The sequence below is a fragment of the Lemur catta genome, chromosome 16 (assembly GCF_020740605.2).
Source record: "Lemur catta isolate mLemCat1 chromosome 16, mLemCat1.pri, whole genome shotgun sequence".
Taxonomy (NCBI): domain Eukaryota; kingdom Metazoa; phylum Chordata; class Mammalia; order Primates; family Lemuridae; genus Lemur; species Lemur catta.
In genome coordinates, this window is record NC_059143.1 from 29,642,888 (window position 1) to 29,660,929 (window position 18,042).

Below are 18,042 nucleotides of genomic sequence, written 5' to 3' on the forward strand. Positions count from 1 at the left end.
AAATGTTCTCAAGCCTAGGTGTATATAAAAAGCAGATACCTGAGCTCCTGGTCCAGATATTCTGCTTTACCACAGGTGGTGTTGCTCAGAAATTTGAGTGTTATTTAATAACAATCATTGGGGTAATTATGTTAGAAACGCTACTACAGTCATTCTCTCAATTACAAAATAATATTATGATAATATATGTATCATAAAATTGTCCCTTATCTCAGGATGCACTTCTGATTATTGTGTGTATCAACTCCTCTCCAGTAATTTCCAAGTAAGTACTGGATATTAGTATTTTATATTTGCTATACAACACTCTATACTTAATAAGTGTTCAATAAAGATTTGCTGATATGAGTTGATTTAATGTAGAAACCAAAGCCATTTTTTTAAGTGCCTGTCTTTCTAGAAGCAAAAGTTTCATTTGCCAACATATAGACCATATCTCTTTAGAATTTTAACTTATTTTAGAAGATCATTAGTTTATTCAAGGAGATTGGCTATGGATGACTAGCTGTCCATAGGATGGCTCCAGCTCAGATGAGGTGAAATGATTCAGTGTTGTTTCTGGCCAATGCACTGTGGATGGGTCAGCTCCTCCACTCATGGCCACCTGAGTTGCTGAAGCTGAAAGAATACATCTTTTTCTAGGACTAGAAGGTCAACCAACAAGAACAGAGTTATATCAGCCAAGATACGGATTAAATATCATAGCTTTGGAGCTTCATGACAAAAAATAGGTTCATATTCTCCTTCATGCTTCGAGGAGATCAACAAGTTGAATTATCAGCCATTCATGTGACAGTTCTATGGCCAGTCCTTTGGTTCTTCAGGAAATGTAGAGCAGCAAGTTTTTGCCTTTGCCCTCAAGTAGCTTATGGTTTAGTATGGGAGACAGATGATAAGAATGCATACAACAGAATAAGAAAGACATTTTAAAGAACACTTAATTGCAAGGGAGATATCACAGGGGCACAAACTGTACTAACTACGTCATTCTTTGCCAAATGAGCAAAAGTGCTAGAGCTGTTTAGGGAAGAGAGAAACAATCTTTGGATAAGGTGGTCAGAAAATTCTTCAAGGTGAAAGTGAATATGGCTGAGTAGGAATTGGATAGGTTGAATACAATGAAGATTTTTCAACCTGAGCAGAGCTGGCCCCAGCCAGAAATTTATGGAAGGCAAAGCTGGCCTTTTTCTTCCTCTTTCGTCTCGACTACACTGTGGGGCTCATTAAGTTCACCAGGTAGCCTATTGCATCAGACCTACCATCTCTGACCAGGGTCCTACCATTCTCTGCAGCCACTAAGAGCTTATTGGGTCATGTGTTTACACATCTCCTAATTCTTGCAGAGTATAGTATCTGCACAACCTATTTTGCTCTTAACTCCTACATTACATAATATTCGGGTTTTTTTCAAACTTTTCTCCAGGATTTTATCTTCATGGTGTCAACTAGCAAATCAATTAGTTAATCCTTTCAAAAATAATAAATAGAAAACTCAAATGACACCCTGAATAACATAATCAGATATAGCCCTAACTGAGGATATGTGAGGCCAAGAGTGATACACTTTTCAGAGAGACTGAGGAAAACCTTCAGGCCACATCAGAAGGACTATGGCTCCATGGAGAGTAAACCCTTAGCAGCAGGAGATGTCCTGTTGGGTCTAAGCAGGGTGGGAGTCTCATTTTTAATTTCATCAAATTTCTAGGGTTGTCCTGGTCCTAGTAACACTTTTTCACAGAACCTGCACTCTCTAGTCTGACTCTTCCCAACATGACTATAGCTTCCGTTCATTTATAAAAGAAGGGCACTTTGGAACCTCTATAATGAGATTCCTCCCTATCTCTTCAACCCCCATTGCCATCACTCAGTTGACTGCACTGTTAATTTCCTTCATTATTTTCCTCATGCATGTCATATTTCCTGACTTAGTATTTTGCTCCTATGTTCCACCCTGCATACAAGGCCTTTTGTCCTCCTCTCTTATCTGCCCAGATCCATCCCTCCAGACCTAGGCAAAACCCAGAGGTATTTGAGACATTGTGGATTCTTCTCTCTTCTACACCCTTGGATGTCGAGGCAGGGGCACTTTGCCCATGTGACTGAATCGATAGCATGTGTGGACGTGTATGTACGTAACTGCAATGAATTAGAAGAGCCATTCATTATCTAAGTGTGTGCTGCTTGAAAAGTATAGATCTTTAGTTATAGGAGCTGGAATTAGTTTGTTTTGAAGCCTTCAGTCCCAGAGGCCTGAAGAGGGCATCCCATCTGTTTTTATAGGTCCAGGCAGGAGTTAGTCGAGGCTACAAAGGAAGTTCCATTTCTCAACCACAGCAAGTTTTTGTAATTGACTTAATTGCCCCCAAATAGAGACTTCTACAGCAGGAGTAAAAGTAGAATACATCTCAGATTCTGTTCTCTATCTTGTGCAAGGACCTACAGAATAAAATGACTTGAGTATATTTCACCAGCTTAGGATGAGTGTAAAATGCATGAAGACACACTTTTGCAAAACCATTGTCCTTTTTAGGACTATGATGGACACTTCACATTCCTATGAAGAGGGGGTGGTTGTATGTATATGATTCTCAAAGAAAATTGTCTTTTCTTCAAATCACTGCCTCAGTGCATTTTTAATAGCAGATTAAGCAGTTTAGTCTGTCTGGACCTGAAACAGTAAAACGCATTTGTAGTATTTATTGGATGGCTCTGGTAATCAAAGAGGGTTACAAAGCCACCTTTTCCTTCAGGTAACCATTAAACCACTAGAACTGTTCCCCAACTGCAAGCAGCAAGTTTAAAAGACAATCTCATGTGTGACTCAAAGCTAATATAAATCAATCACCACTAAAACCTTTTGGAAATACAACTCTCTATTACCTGGCTCTCTCATGTCAAATACTGATGAGCATGTCATAATATCTCAGAATCTTAAGGGAATTAAGATATCTACAGCCATTTAGATAAGCATGGGCATAGAAATGCTACTAAAGTGGGTGAAAACAAATCCTAACCAAAAGGCAATTCTGTTAAGGCATTCTTAAATGTGTCCCAGAGTTACATCATATAATTACCCACTTAAATAATAAATGCATCTATATCTCTGGGAAGAAGAGAACAGATTAAGTGATCAGCAGTATAGGGAGGGATGGAATGTTTTCCATGCTGAGAACAGTAGCCATGGGATTCAATGAAGTTAGAAAAGGGGAATAAAAGCAGGAAGGCAATTCTAGTTACAGGCACCTACAGAACAATGGACTGAATCCCAAACTGGAGACTTTGGGAAAGAGTAAGGAGTTTTCTAATATGTAGGGAATTCACATAAAATCAAGCTTAATTTAGACCTAGAAAATGAACCTAGTATGGGAATGATTCCCTGATAATGCGGGAAACTACAAAAAAATGTGTTAAAATAATTTATAGGGTCCAGTTGTACTTGATCAAATGATTAACGATATTCCATCTGCTTTCTAAATATTCCCACCTTCCACTAATTCCTCTGAAATTTTGCCATTTCAGTCAAGCTGAAATTTATTAGCACCCACTTACTATGATTTACATACAGAATGATTTGCACGCCTCTTTCCTGGGCTCTTTGCATGCCTTTATTAGGAATGCAGCTTATTTGGGGGCACATGTGATTTATAAGCATTTGGCAAGTCTGCCCTTCTATTCTTTTTTTCTTTTGATTTATGCAAGGGCAGAGTTATATTCCTGGGGCTTATTCATTCCCTGGGAAATTAATTTTTTTTAAACCGGAATCTCTCCATTTGGTTAAAACCTTGCAACAAATTTGATTCAATATCTTTTGTTTGGCTGCGACAAAAGCAGTAGTTAGAAACAGGACTTCTCTTTGGTAAAATTTTGAATTAGATAAAGTTTATATAGAGTGTCCGCGGGATCACCATTCAATGAATACGTCCTCTTCCTGTTATACAACCCTGTCTTTATAACTTATCTCAAAATACAGACATTGTATTTTCTTGTTTTTCCATATGAAGCACACCCCATATTTTCTCTCTATTTCCCTTTTCACTCTTAGACGGCCACTGCTCATTGGCCTGCCCTTAACTGTCAACAGAAAAATGATCTAATAAAATTATACCACCAGAGTGAGAATCATGCCCATCTCCATGAGACAGCCGGGATTTGAAATGGGACACTCAGAGAAACAATGCCTTAATTATAACTTCATAATTTGTAATAAGCTGTTCACATACATTATCTAATTTGATTCCTAAAACATTCTTCAAGTTAATTATTATATAGTACTCCAGTTTTACCTTTGGGAAAACTATGGCTCAGAAAAAAGAGGAAATTTAGGGGAAGAAAGTTAATGGGGTGTCCCAAGCCTAGTCACCACCTATCACTGAATTCCTTATGTTCCCCACTGCTGCACTGGCTCCTTAGTGCTAAGGGACAATCCACTAATAGCAGAGTTTTGATTCTGGAGCAGGCTGTGAGGTGCATTTTCTTCTGGGCAGGAAAGATTCACGTATCTTTCACATCAAATTGAGTAGGTGGCTTCCTATTCTGCCTAAAAATGAAGAAGAGCAGGAAGAATTACATAAAGAAAATATTGGGTGAAACTACAAGGGAATCTTTAATTTAGGAGGAGATCTCAGGAGGCTTAATGCCACATGAAACAGTCCACAGCAGGTCATTCTTGTCGGCTTCTCCAATCAGCCTTTTTCCATTTTTAGTCTATCGTTGTTCAATGACCTTGTCCTGTGGCACAGCCAGACAATATTACAGGAGAAACAGGAACAGTGTTAGCCTGATTATACCATTACATATTCATTTACCCCCTATAGAGTCTAAGACTTTCTTAAGAGCCAAACAAGAAGTGGTTGGCTGGAAATTCATTTTGAAAGACTGTCTCACTTCAAGACACAGAGGCTTGTCCATATATGGTATGTACAATTATCAGCTGAGCTGCACTGGTGGACGTTGTGAGAAAACCAAAATTATAGAAGACTTTTAAAATGTATAAAAATGTAACCATGTATCCTTTGGCACGTTTATTTTATTGGTGTATAACACTTCACAGCTGGAGTATGTCCCAGTATTTTCTTATTTGAACAAGTCATCATCAAAATTATCTTCAATTCTCTATCTGTGCGATTTTTTTTTCCTTTTTATTATACTAGTATACAAGAGACAGTAAGAAAAAGTAGGGCTTCTAAGAGAGAGAGAGAGCATGCAAAGGACTGATCACTTTCTACAAAGTAGTTCCTTATTGCATTTATCTATCTTAAAAACTGGCAAGTTCATGATTAGTTGCCCAAATTGTCTTCTTTGTTAATTCTGACATGTGCTACCATTTATAGCTGGGGTTGGCAAACTTTTTGTGTATAAGTCCAGATAGTAAATATTTTAGGCTTTGCATATCACATACTCTGTCTCAATTCTTAACTCAATTCTGCAGCTGTAGCATAAAAGCAGCCATAGAAATACGTAAATGAATGGATGTAGCTGTGTTTCAATAAAACTTTATTTACAGAAAAAGACAGCAAGCTAGATGTAGCTCACAAATTATATTTTGCCAACTCAGTTCACAGGGCATTGAAAGGTATAGTTAAACATATTTAGGAGAAGGTAGGAACATACTCTAGGGAAAGAAATCCCTATTCAATAAATGGTGCTGGGAAAATTGGATAGCCACATGCAGAAGACTAAAACAGGACCCACACATCTCACCTCTCCCAAAAATAAACTCACAATGAATAAAAGATTTAAACCTAAGGCATGAAACCATAAGAATTCTAGAAGAAAATGTCACATTGCACCTTTCTGCCAGATCCATTATAATCTTTGAAGGCTATTCTATGTGCCATATTTTTGCATAATGCAGAGTTAGTTACTCCTACTGGCTACTCCTATTTAATATCTCCCCTATCCTGTCTTCAAGGCTTCAAATTTAGTTCCACTCTCTCATGTTTCCATAGTCTCAAGGTGGACACCAGTGTCTTTACATGTTCTCATAAGCAGCTTTTTGTACAAAGAAGCACTTGCAATTTAAATAATTTTTTCCCCTGGTAGAAGGGTGGATTCTGAAGATAGTAGCCATACTACCAGTTATATTGTAACAGTGCACTTCTATGAGATGGATGGACAGATTGTAAGACTGATATACATGTTGTCATGGTTGTTATAGTGCTATTTACAACTTTTATGTGAGTTAACTCACATGGGAAGCCAAGCTGTAATTTCCATCTCGTTATACAATGTTCTAATCATCTCATCTAATCTGCCCTATTATTGAGAGTGAACCTGGGTATATAACTTAGCTTTGGTATTATCTCTGACCTACAATTAAATATAAAAGCCACGAAATTTAAGATGACTCATCCCAAATGGCATAGTTGTCATTCTTATTATAGCCTACCCACAATTAGTCAAGTGGGGCTCTACAGGACAGTTTACCTTTTGGAGGACAATATACCCTTATTACTAAAATTAAATGATCAAAGATAAAATTGCCTCCTTGAAACAATTTGAAACAAGCGAAAACAAATGAACAAAACCCCCAAACATTCCTGCAGTAAAGAATGTTACCAGAACAGGTGCTTCCTCATGGGCACTTTGCAAAAACACAGCCTATTTGAAAATGCTCATTACATTCCCTTAAGTTCTCTACCCTCATTCCTTAATAATTAAGGAATCAAATGCATGGTGATGATAACAGGACCCCATGCCTTAAGTGACCATCCCCATCTGCTCCTCATTCCCCACCTGAAGCTATCATCTTCCTTTTAGGCCATTGCCTGGGACAGCTGGAAAGCTGAGAGCAAGTTCATAAATATGAGGTTTCAAAATGCAGCCAGACGGTTGCAAAAACTATAATGGACCGGGGGTTTCCAACTCCTGGGGTGTTGGCTTTCTTTCCTTTTGTGAAGATACATTTTCATGTTTCATGCTCCCACCACTTCTTCAGAATTCTGCAGTATATTGTCCCCATTGAGGATGAAGAGAAGTCAGATTTCCTCCTCTTTACAATATCCTCGCTAAGCCTGAATGATGAGGAAAGCTTTGGGTCTCTTTTCCATTTTTTCTTTTTGGTAAAAAATGCCTATGTGTGTGTGTGTGTGTGTGTGTGTGTGTGTGTGTGTTTGTGTGTATGAACACACAAACACACACATACGCACGCACACACACACATATTTCTTTCTAGATGCAGAACAGGATTATCTGTGTATATGGTTAATGACTAACATCAAGCGGCTGACTGAAAAATCCCACAATGTTTGCTACTAAAGGGAAAGGGGAAAAGGGAAAAATTCAAGGTATGTTTTTGAGCCTGGTAGCAAGGAGGTTCAGTAGATGTGGAGTTGAAGGATGTCCTCGCATAAAATATAAAGGAAAAAGAGGAAGGACATATAAAAGGGAAAACATATTGTGACAAAAGAAGAAAAGCAAGCCAGTGGAAGTTATCTGTATAACTGCAGAGGAAAGACACCATGGCTGAGCAGACAGTGCCTCTGACAGTAAATCTCTAGCCAACAAGCTATGCAGACTTGAGTAAGTATTGTAAACAGTTCTGAAGTTCGCTATACTCGTCTGTCATGTAGGATTAACAATAATAACCCATGTTTGAGCATCAAACAAGATTCTTTGCCAGACACTGTCGGTTACCTCCTAAGAGCCATTCTACCAATCCTCCTCCTTGCTAAAGACTTCTAACCTTGTTTAGTACTGGATGATCACATTCTCCCTGGCTCTTTCTCCTGCCCTGTGATGAAAGCTAATTAGTCTAAGCAATCATGACCATTTATTCTGCTTTGCCTGCTCTGAGCTCACTCAAGGGCATATGACACAGCCAAACCTCACCAATGATATGGAAGGAGACCTCCACTGGGGAGATTCTGGAAAAGCAACCTGCTCAAGGTTAACACAGTTGTAAGTGGCTGTGCCAAGATTCAAATCCAGGAGGTTTGACTGTGTCTACTTCTGAGAAATAAGTAAGCGAGACCAAGAGGTCATTTCTTTCTGACTGTACTGCTAATATCCTCAAATTGTAACGTGAAAAGGAGTACCTTAGAGGGCTTGTTAAATGCAGATTCTAAACTCCCCCTTAATTGTATTATTAAACTCTTTCATCAGGTTACTGTGATCCAGGTAAACTTGAGATTATACCATGAGATATACCACTTGAGAGGATTTACTGACTCTTGCTCTGTGAATGAAATTGAGGAATGGGCAGTTCCTTATCTTTGTTGTATAGAGTAGCTTATTTAGTCTGGGGAATTACATAGTTATTTATTCTCTAGACTCATGGAGGTAAGTGTGTGATTTTTAAATGGCTTGTGTCTAGTGAAAAGTGCTAGATTTCTGTCTCCTGTTTAGACAGAATCTATGCCAACTGCTTATTATTTATGTTACTTTGTGCTTGATATAATTACTAGGGCAATCACTGAGCACAGTAAATTCCTTTGTTTATTCTTCTAGGGTGGTGTCCAACACCAGTAGCCCATAGTCCCACCTTGCTATTGTGAACATGAAATGTGACTGGTGCAATTTAAGAAATTAATAATTATGTTTAATTTTTCTGCATTTATATTTAAATGGCCACTCTCATGTCCATAGTCAGCAGTTTTGAAGTAGTGTGTACCTGTGCACCTGTAGGTGGTTTAAAAACTTGAGAATTTATTTTCTTATTGATAAGTCTAATTTTTAGAATGGCATATGCTATGAAGTTCAATTTTCTTGAGAACATAACACAATTCTTTATGTTTTTTGGGGTGAAATATTTGTCCTTACAGCCTTGCCCTTCCCAGGATGCTCCGTCTTTGTGAGGCGATGAGATCTCAATGTCAGAGGCTTTCAGGGGAGCTGGCTGTGTAGAATCCGGACAAACAATAGACTGGCATCCAGACGAACCGCCACAGTGCTCCCAGGACAGGAACCACCTTTGCAGAGAGACTGACTCATTCATTATTCTGAAAGATTAAGTACCAGATACCTCATTAGAGAAACTGCAGGCTGAAAAACAGATAACAGCTGGAGAAAAGGAAAAAAGCCATTTGCGGATGAGAAAGTAGTAAGGGTAAGAACTAATTGGTTCCACACTGAATGGGTCTGGCTTTCTTTCCCAATCACCCAGGGCCACATTTTGCCCAGAACCAATGCTCCCGAGCTTCCGGATACTTGCCATAGTTGCCAGGTAATACTCGCCATTAGAATCCTAATGGGATTGGTAGAAATAACAGACAGTTCAATAAATCACACAGGGGTCTCTTCCATTTGAATGAGAATTGACTGGCACAAATGATTGATTAACTTTGACAAAGCCATATGGGTTCAAATCATATTCCCTTTGTTCATATTTTCAAACAATTCAAATTGCATCCTTCTTTAAGCTCCAGCATTGAGTTTTTGTTTGTTTTGTTTTGTTTTGTTTTTTCCTAGAAGCGCCTAGGGGCCCGAGCGGGAGGTGGGGAGTTGGATTGATTCTCAGGTCTATCTTGTACTGGCTGTGTGATCTTGGGAAAATAGTTAACCTTTAAGCTTCTGGTTCCTCATCTGTAAAATGGTTTATTCCTTGAAGGTATAACGCTCCACAGAGTCTGGCTTTCAAGAATGGAGCTCTCACCATCAATACGGTTTCTACAAACCCCTCAAGCGTTTCCAGTCTCACACACTTACAATATGACTTGGCCTTTATGACAGTTAATTTTGTGTGTCGACTTGACTGAATTAGGGAATGCCCTGATAGCTGGTAAAGCATTATTTCTGGGGTGCCCGTGAGGGTATTTCAGAATGGATTATCATCTGAATAGGTAGATTAAGTAAACAAGTGCTCCCTCACCAGCGCAGGTGGGCATCATTCAACCAGATGAGGGCCCGAATGAAAGTAAAAGGCAATGGAAGAGCAAATTGGCTCTTCGTTTAAGCTGGGGCAGCCAACCTCTCCTACCCGCAGACATACACAGGTGCTCCTGATTCTTGTGATTGGACTTGAACTGGGATTTACCCCATGCTCTCCCACAACCCATCCACCCTCACTCCAGTTCTCAGGCCTTCAGACTTGGACTGGATCATGCCACCAGCCTTCCTGGTCCTCCAGCATGCTGAGGGCAGAAGGTGAGATCTCTCAGGCTCCATGATGATGTGTTCCGATTCCTATAATTAATCATCTTTTATAGGTCTATTTATAACCTATTACTTTTGTTTGTCTAGAGAACCATGACTCATACAGGCTTTCTGGCATGTAAATATAAGGTGCCTTATCATTTCAGTTTCAGTTCCGTCTGTCAACTAGATTGTAAGCTCCTCAAAGGCAGGTACAAATTGTGCCAGCATGAGACCTTCATGGTGTTGTGTCCAACAGAACCCAGCCTGTTGTTTCTCTCAGTCAGTGGCACAATTTCTCTTCACCTCAGTCATAGTTAGTGGAAAGTGTGGAGGGTGGATCACTGAGCTTGTCGAGAGTCAGATAAGAGTCAGTGTCAGGACTTGAGGTGGAGAGTGGGGTTCAAATAAGGTAAATGGTATTCAGTACTGGGAATAGGAGAAAAAAGCAGTAATTATTAAAACCCTTCTACTTAGCCAGCAGGGCTCATTCTCTGGGCTCTGGGCCAGGACTTCTTCTCTATGTATTCACAGGAGTAGACAGGTTTAAGAAGAGCAAAGTTTATCCCCTAAATCAAAGTTGGATTCTGGTGCACAATTCGTATCCTAATATAGCAATAAGAAGCTAGTCAGAAAACTGGATCTCCAAGGTAAAAGAAGTCTAATCATAGGCAAATGAGCTAAGAGGGTGTGTACAGTCTGAGGACATGAAGGACAGAAGGATTCATAGCCAAGGTTAGTGTTAGGGACTTGGAGAAGAAAAAATAAAGGAACCATGTCTGGCTGGAGTCTCAATCCTAAGTCTAGATACATAACTTTGACCTAAGTTCCAACTGGTTGGATATCAGGGGAAACGAAGCACACATATCTGATACTGGATTAATGTCTTGCCTCATCAGGGCTGACTGGGGGTCTGGTGCAGGACAGAGCCAAGAGATAGAAGACTTTCACAAGGATCGCAGCTATGAGTTGCAAGCAAAGCAGATCCAGAAGAATTTCATTTGTGTAAAGTGCATGTTGTCCTCAAGAAATGAATATGAGTCTCCCAAGCATCTATTGCTAGGTAGACAGTGAAGGACCTCTGGCCCTCCTGGGGACATAGGCTGGCACCTAAGCAATTTCCACACCTGGGGGAGGAGGGAACACCCTAACAATCTGCCAGTCAGAACTTAGTGCACCAACTGCAAAGGAATGCAGAGGACTCCCTCTGCATTGGGAGCCAAGCAGCACAGGGACAACAGGGTCTGGAAGGTGACCTAGACAACCTAAGGCTAATTATCACGTCATTAGCTTACATCTACATTGTGCTTCATCCCCGCAATGGGCTTTCAGAGAGGCTCATGGGAGGTCTACATGTTCAGTAAGACTCAGGTTATATAATTCCCAACTGTCCATCAGAGTGGTTCCATGGTGACATTGGAACCACAAGGAGGGCCCAGCCTAGGCAAAATAAATCCCCAGGCCATAATTGGGGCCCTCCTGTTATGATAGTGTGTCTTCCCGTTGTCTGTGGTGAACGTATCTTACTTTATCAATAAACTTCACCTTGTGCTTGCTTTTCTTTAGTGTATCTGGTCATTCTTCGGCCAAGAGCACACCGAGAACTGAGAACAGACAAGTACGAGCCGACATTTTGGTGCCATGACTTGGATCATGCTCTCCAGGTAAGCCCGCTCGCCTTTTGCATAAAAACGCTCTTGTTTTTGATCTTCCCTCTTCGCAGCCAGTGCTTGAGGGGCGCTGGTGCTTGCTTTCGCTTTTCCACTTTTCCACCCTTGCCGTTTCTGAGACTGCATGGTTGTTGGTTGTTTTTGGCTAAACCCGGGTGTGTGATAAGGAGTTTGGGGATTTGTCCCTTGTGGTAGGGGAGAGAAGAGGGCTGGCTCTGCGTTGTAAGTCTTGTGCTTCTGGGCTTCATGTTGGTTTTGACAATGTACTTTTCTCTCCGATCTGATGGGGTACTTATGGCCCCTTCCCACGTTAAGGGTAAACAATGTTTCCTCTAGCTGGTTTTATCGGGCCTTTCTCCTTCACTTTCAAGCTGCTTCTTTTGTTCCATTCCAAGGAGTACCTTCCTTATCGTGGGTGGCCACCCAATTGCTGGTGCTAGTACTTATACAAACGACCAGGTTGTTATACCAACAAATATTGTGTCCTGACTCTTAAAAAAAAACCAAAAACATAAAAAGATGAGAGCCTCTTAGGTTTGAGGGGTCATGTACAGCCCCTCTTCCTAAAGATTGAAAAAGTGATGTCCAGACTTGTACTTTGGCAGAATGGCCCATCCACAGCTCTAACACACCCCAGCAGGTATAGCCTCTCCCCTTTCCCTCCTTGTTCCTCAGCTGGATTGCCCAGGTCATTATCTGGGCACACACATCTCTAATGGACCCCAGCTGGTAAAGTATCTCCTTCCCCCACCTTTGTTATTTCCCTCCTTTCATTCTAGATGGGTGCACAGGGATCAAAAATCCCTCCTAACACCCCTTTGGGGTTCTTTCTTTCAAAATGGGACAAGTTTGATCCAGACACTCTGAAGAAGAGACTTTTAATCTTCTTCTGCCCAACCGACTGGCCATAGTACAAGCTGGATAGTGGAGAACAGTGGCCACCACATGGGACTCTAAATCACCCCATCATCTTACAATTGCATTTCTTTTGCAAAATGGGCTGAAATGCTATAAGTACAAGCTTCGTTTTACTTATGGGAATATCCTTGGTGGTCCATGGGGTGTTTGGAGCCAAATAGTATGCTGTTAAGAGCTCTTCCTCAGGTTCCCACCTGTTCCAAGCTGCCCCCACACCCAGGGAGGCCTAAAGGGGGCCCCACAAAGGGAGAGGTTGTGCCATCTCTACCTCCACCTGGGGGAAGGCCAGCTCAGCTCCTACCCTTGGTGGAAGCAGCACGGGAGTTCAGACCAACGCTGCTCCATAAGCCGTTTAGTTTACTAGAGTTAAAACAAATAAAACAGGATCTGGGGAGCTGCCCCAATCACCCTGACAGGTATGTAGAGACATTCCAGCATTTGTGTCTAGCTTATACCTTGGCTTAGAAAGATGTACATGTTATTCTAAGCCAGACTTTAAGTGATTTTGAAAAATCCAGGATGTTAATGGAGGCACAAAAATTTGCCACAAGATTATACCTTTCAGATCCTAGATGTTCAGTGGGTGAAGCAGCAGGACCCGTGACTGACCCAGGGTGGGATAATAATTCCTCACAAACGAGGTGGGAAGAGAATATTTTCTAGTATGCCTCCAGGCTGGCCTCAAGGCCACCAGGCAAAAGGTGGTCAACTATTCCAAGGTCTCCATCATAACCCAGGGGACCGAAGAAAACCCCATAGCCTTCCTGGATTGGTTCTGGGAAGCAATAGAGAGACACACCACTCTTTATCTTAACTCCTATGAGGGATGAGTGATACTAAAAGACAAATTCTTGACCCAAGCAGCACCAGATATTAGGAGAAAACTCCAGAAGATTGTCTAGGACCCTACCATATCCATGGATGACATGGTGGCTGCCTCTAATTCTGTTTTCTATAACAGAACTTCTGAGTTTGAGTCTCAAGTTTAGGAGAAGGAGCAGAGGAAGGAGGTCAGGCATGCTCACTTAATGGCAGTATTAATGCCCACCTTAAGACTGACGGCCAAAACCCCCACCAAAGGCAGGGATCTCTGGTGCTGCATCTGCAGACCAGAAGGGCATTGGGCCAAAGATTGCCCCAGCAGGGACAGGCTGTCAAGGCCGCTTGTCATTGGTGCCATCAAACAGGTCACTTGACTGTACTCTGTCCTATGGGATTGTCCCAGGAGAGGAGTTGGTCGCCAGACCAGATCATGGTACAATAATAAAGGAGCCCATTCCCGTCAGCCCCCTGGCAGATGACGATCATTGGACTGGAGCCAAGGGAAACCCTCCTGGTGGCAGGTAGGCCAGTACATTTTCTTCTTGATACTGGGGGTGCCTACTCTGTCCTCCTCATCTACTCCAGAAAACTGAGCACTCAATCCTGTATGGTCACCAGAGTCTCTGGGGTGCCTACCAAACAATTATTTGCTCTCCTTTGCTTTGTCTATGGGGTGACATGACCATTGAACATTCATTTCTGATAATTCCCACTAGTCCCATCAACCCTCTAGGACACAACTTGCTTTCTAAACTGTGAGTGTCCAGTTTCTTTCTACTCTCAGGAGGAATCCAGCCTCATAGGCCTCCTAACAGATTCAGAGGTCTCAGGCCAAGATCAGCAGGACTGGGAGGCAGATATCTCAGTAGTAGATTAGGACATTGTTTCCCTGGGCTATGCCAGAACAGCCCAGCTGGTTATGGTCCATCTCAGACTGCAGCAGGAATAACCCTTTTTCTTATCAACTCCCATTCCCAAAGGCTAACATTTGCTGAACCTTCTCATTATTCCTGCCTGGCTGGAAGTTTCAGACTATGCAGCAGTAATTTAGCCTCTCACCCACCACACACACCGCCCCTCCCACCACACACAGGGGTCCATCTTTCCCAGACATGGATTCAACATCACATCTGTGCAAGTCTTTTCAATATTGCATTTTGAACAATACTTTGTACATTTGGTTGAGAACACAGATCCTGGAGTTTGACAATACTTAGTCAAAAACATGGTTCCACCACTTATGATCTGGGGCTGAAATTGAGAAAATTGCTTAAGTTGTTTAAGCATTTGATTCTTTCCATCTATAATGAAGAAAATAACAGCAATGCATGTCAATGTGAAGCTTAACAATTCCTGATACTTAGTGACTACTCAGTAAATGTTGCCTCCATTATTATTTAGTATTATTAATACTATAAAATTTTCCTCCTTATTTCCATTTTCAGAGCCAGATATGACCCCTAGTTTAAACCTCTCCCCATTACTAGTTAATTTTTACCTTTAATAAATTGTTTCACCACCATAAAGCCAAGTTCCTTCATTGGAGAATGTTCCCTTGTTTACTTTAAAGGGGTGTCACTAGTATCCAAGTAATTCATAGATGAGCACATTTAAGAAATTAAAACTCTTATCTACGACCTTCCCTTTACCTTTTCAACACCCACCACCACAATTAGTTCCAGTATTGAACATTTCCTCTTTAGCAAGTTTGACATACTGTTCTTTAGTCAAAGTTAAAAAAGGAAAAACCCAACCAACCAACCAATCAACAACAACAAAACAAGCTCTATGTTTATTTCCCACAGTAATTCTCTGAGTAATTATCACCATGTAATGAAATCATGTTTATCTTTAGGGTAAGCAGTATATCAGCCACACATTTTATAAACAATTTCCCTTAGATTGTTTACCTAATCCCCTCATGTGAGTCAGAATTTAAATATTAGTTATTTACATGTCAGGAAATGGAAATGAATTAATACATGATTTGCCTATGATACAAAATGAAATGAGAATGTGGACATGCTAGAAAAGTCCAGTCTTAGCCTCACTTGTTTCCCACTGGCCACTGGATTCCAAGAGCTTGTGTAGTATTGTTACAGTCCGTAACACATGCCTCGTTGCTTTGAGTAGGAAGGTAGAAAAAATACTTGCTCAATAGTAAATAAGAAACCAAAGAAGCTGAGATGAGAATACAGTGGGTTTCAGTAAAAAACAAGGCCATCTCAATGAAACAGTGGTTCATTCTTTACTCCGCATTTCATGCCCCAGCCTGGAGCCAGACTGCCACATGTTCTCTCAGCTGTATTCCCTCCATTTACTCTTTGCCATATCTAATAAACTCAGCCAGGCTCATTTCCTCAAGCTTTTCCTCAAGACCATGAGGAGTCTTCCTTGAGTTTTATAGTAACACCCACTAATGTTTGGCTGTGGAATTTCTGGGCAACATTTTTCCCCACTGATATGTCCGGGTAGGCAGTGTAGCTTCCATGCTAGCCACTTCCACTCCTCTCTCTGACAGTCTTCATTTCCTTTCCTGTTTTGCACTGCACCTCCCCAAGCAATCCCCGTCTCCCTTTCCTGGGCCAGTTCTTCCTCTCTAACCTTGCTGACATCATCTTTCTTTACTGCATCTCTGAGATCCTAAAGCTTTTGTCATCTGACCTCAAAGACTGAGCTTTTTTTCCTAAAAGGCCTAGGTTATTCTGCTGTTTCCTATGTATTTATTATTGTTGTTTTAATCAACTGCATCTGAGAGCACAGATCATGTTGCAAAAATCCTCTGTTCATAGAACCAATGGATGCCAGCTGGCAGGAGCTTTAAAGATCATTTGAGTGGTTTCTCAATATTTTAAAATGGTAGCCCTTTGATTCCAACTTAGAAGCCTACAGTTGGAACAGACCAGAGCTCAGTAAACTGCTTACCCTAACCTATTCAGTGTCTCTTGATTGCCATTTCTCTAAAGAATCCCCAGAACTCTGAAGAGCAGAGTTAAAAAGTCACTGAAGAACAGTTTCACTTCATTAATGAGGAAACAGAGGCTCTGGGGGAATTCAGGTTACCAGGCCAAAGTCACAGAGCTAACACCTTGCACAGGGCTGGAAAACTAGTTAACCTAGGGTAAGTATTAGTTAACTCGAATGTGTTAGTTGGTTGCCAGTTGGCAAGTGCCAATTTACCTAAGCTTCATTTAAATATCATTTGTATCAAGAGAAAATGTGTAATATAGTAGTTAAGAGACTTTGTGACATATGCTTGTATCTGCTAAGATGTTAAGATGCTTGGAATATGAGACAATTTATGATTAGTTATTGCCCACAAAGCAAATGGAGAAAGTTAAGAACCTTGGTGAGCTGAAGTCATCCTAGAGTCTTCCTTCCTTGCTGCTGACCTGAATGTTCTCTACATGGTATCACTCTTCCAAAGAGTCATTTTAACCAAATAAAATGAACACTGGCCTTGAAAATGGAAATCATATAATTTCTCAAAGGTCAACAGCAGTTTGAAGGGGTTTTTTGATTTTCAACCAAGCAGAACTCTGGTGGAAATATTCTGCCTTTGTACGATATCTCTGAAGAAACTGAAGATATATAACCCCACTGTGTTCATTATTATTAACTCAATCCTTAGGTGAGTAATTTGCAACAGGAGCCATAATATTTCATAGAATAAGACTAGTTCGTTTATTCATTTAACAACATTTTTTTTTTAATTTATTTAGAAGGTAGTTTGTCTTGTTCAATTACCTCTTTTGCAAACTGTAAGCCCAGTGGTTTTAAGAGGCTTGCCTTGTGGATCTCAGGTGACTGTTGATTTTCACCTTTTGTGAAGAAATAATTCATAAATGAAATTTGGGAATCTCTTAATTAACACCATGAAACCATTTCTCAGGTATGTGTAGAACTAAGGAAATTATATTTTGAAGGTGACTCAGGACTCCACACTGCAAGCCATAAAGTGGAGTTTACTGCCTATTTTATAGCCCATCGCCTCCCTTTTCCTGACTTGCAAAAGAAAAAAGCCAATATTATATGTGTGAGGCAAGGTACCAGGAGGGTAAACTTACATTTTTTGAAAGATGGTTCTTATTCATGGAGTACAATAGTATATATGTAATCAACAATATTGACTACTCTAATATGGAATGAAATTTTGCTTTCAAATATAATACATCTTTTTAATAATATTTCTCTTCTGATTTCTTTGTTTATTATTTTCCCTCATGTTGATCTAGTTCTTCTGTAACCTTTACTATTTCCTCGATGTAAACACATCCCAGAATAACCCCTATCGAATGACTCAATGTCATTGAAAAAATGTAAAAGTAAATACAATTTTCCCCTTTCAGTATGTGTGGCAACTACCATTCAGTCATTAAATTGACAAAGAAGTAAAATTTTAGGTTTAAATACAAGGTTAATTTGATCTAAGGGTTATACTTTTGATAGTTAACATGAAATAACAGTGATGGACTACCTCAAATTTTAGATTGAGATAGATGAGTATGAGACTTTGTTAGAACTATGTCCCCCTTTAGAGGAAACAGAGAGTGGGATGGGA